Source organism: Leuciscus leuciscus, assembly GCF_965113295.1.
Source record: "Leuciscus leuciscus genome assembly, chromosome: 3".
In the NCBI taxonomy this organism is placed as follows: Eukaryota; Metazoa; Chordata; class Actinopteri; order Cypriniformes; family Leuciscidae; genus Leuciscus; species Leuciscus leuciscus.
The window spans coordinates 1,273,022-1,275,111 of record NC_138727.1 but is presented as its reverse complement, the minus strand read 5'-3'; the positions used below and the strand labels follow the sequence as shown (position 1 = coordinate 1,275,111).

At 37.4% G+C, this 2,090-nt stretch overlaps 1 long non-coding RNA gene across 1 annotated transcript; it reads right to left on the bottom strand.

The window, feature by feature from the left end:
* Positions 1–307: 307 nt before the first annotated feature.
* Positions 308–1,710, bottom strand: LOC309495972. The gene is made up of 2 exons (XR_014204913.1): positions 1,507–1,710; positions 308–616 (listed from the first exon to the last, which is right to left on the bottom strand). It is a non-coding gene; the product is annotated as an uncharacterized lncRNA (long non-coding RNA).
* Between the last annotated feature and the right edge of the window lie 380 nt (positions 1,711–2,090).

Sequence of the window (2,090 nt, the reverse complement as noted above, 5' to 3'; positions counted from 1 at the left end):
TTAACTAACATGAACAAAGATTAATAAATACAGTAACAAATGTATTGCTCATTGTTAGTTCATGTTAGTTACTACATTAACTAATGAACCTTATTGTACAGTGTTTCCTTTAAATGCACATGTGACTTTCCTTCTGCATGATGAAGATGTGATGAGATTAGCAGGAGTATTATGTAACACTACAATAGTAGTAAATCTGTTCATTCACAGAAAAAAGAAAGATCAACTTCATTCATTCATTCATTTGCATAAAAACTCTGATTCAACCCATCAAACAAAGGAAACGAAAGTCAATGCAAAGGACAAATGGTTTCCAGTTTCTTTTTATTTGCTTTCACTATACAGAAGATGCATGAATGATTTGACAGTGAACACTTTAACTTTGAAGCTGAATGTGCAACAAACTCACAACTCACTTACTTTACCCTGTTCCTGGTCCTCGGGATTGCAGGATTGCAGGATTGCAGGATTGTAGGATTGTAGGATTGTTCACCAGTGCAGGACTAATGCTAACAGCATAGGTGTTCAGTAACACAAAACCCCTATCACGATTAGCATTAACCCCGAACTGAGACACTGAGACACTGAGACACAGCGACGAGATCCAGACCAGAACCTGTGGAGAGGAAAAACAACAATCAGAACGACCATAAATCACACTAATAGACCATAAATCACATGAATAGACCATAAATCACATGAATAGACCATAAATCACATGAATAGACCGATGCATTTCTGAAAACTTTGATGCATCAGATATTACAGTGCAAACCAATGCAATTTAGTCCATGATTTGATCTAATGCAATGATGGAAAAGCTTGTGTGGTTTAGCACATCTTCTCCACTGCCCACACATCCAGAAACTAAGATGAAGATCTGTGACCTTTAAGTGCGAATGGTAATTCTGAGTCACGTCTATTCGCTCTTGAGTCTTAACGTTTAAATGTCTCAAACATTACTGTCTCTTTAAGTGTTTCGAACATCACTGTCTCTTTAAATGTTTCTAACATCACTGTCTCTTTAAGTGTCTCAAACATCTCTTGTTTCTTTAAATGTCTCGAACATTACTGTCTCTTTAAGTGTTTTGAACATCACTGTCTCTTTAAGTGTCTCAAACATCTCTGTTTCTTTACATCACCATCTCTTTAAATGTTTCGAACATCGCTATCTCTAAGTCAGGGTTTCTCAAACTCGGTCCTGGAGAGCCACTGTCCTGCACAGTTTAGCTCCAACCCTGATCAAACACACCTGAGCAAGCGAATCAATGTCTTCAGGATCACTAGAAACTCACAGTTAGGCGTGTTTGATCAGGGTTGGAGCTAAACCGGGACCGAGTTTGAGAAACCCTGCTTTAAGTGTCTCGAACATCGCTGTCTCTTTAAGTGTCTCAAACATCGCTGTCTCTTTAAGTGTCTAAAACATCGCTGTCTCTTTAAGTGTTTAAAGCCCTGCGCAGAAGGAAGGAAGCGTGTGGTTTTCCTCGGAGATCTGACACACATTACCTGTTCGCGTCGATACACTCCTCCTTCACCGCAGCAGATCCTCTGCTTTCTCTCTCTCTTCTTCTTCTGCACGTGTGTTTCAGATATTCCACAGACTTCAAGAGACGAGATGCGCTTTCTCTCCTCACTTCTCTCTCTTTCTCTCTGTCTCTCGATGCGACAGAGCTTTATATTGCCTACAGTGTGACTCATACAAAAAAATCCCACAACGGAAATTTACAAGGGGAAAACATGTTTGATCTATTTCTTTTTTATCTATGCAAATGCAAAAAATTTAGGTGAATTAAAATCAATATTTCACTATTATAAAGCCGTATCTAGGAAATCAAAAGTGTGAGTAAAACTATGATTATAGGGATTTTCTCTGATTGAGTTCTTGTTGATATTCCTTCACAAACAACACAGAATAATCAATAAGTTGTGCATGATCATAAACATTTAACATAGAGATTTCAGAGGATGAAGATCATTCATATATTATCAACACGAAAGATATTTATGATCAATAGTTCACTATTATAAGGCCGTATCAAAAGTGTGAGTAAAACTAAAAAAAATATTTTCTATGATTAAGTTTTTGTTGA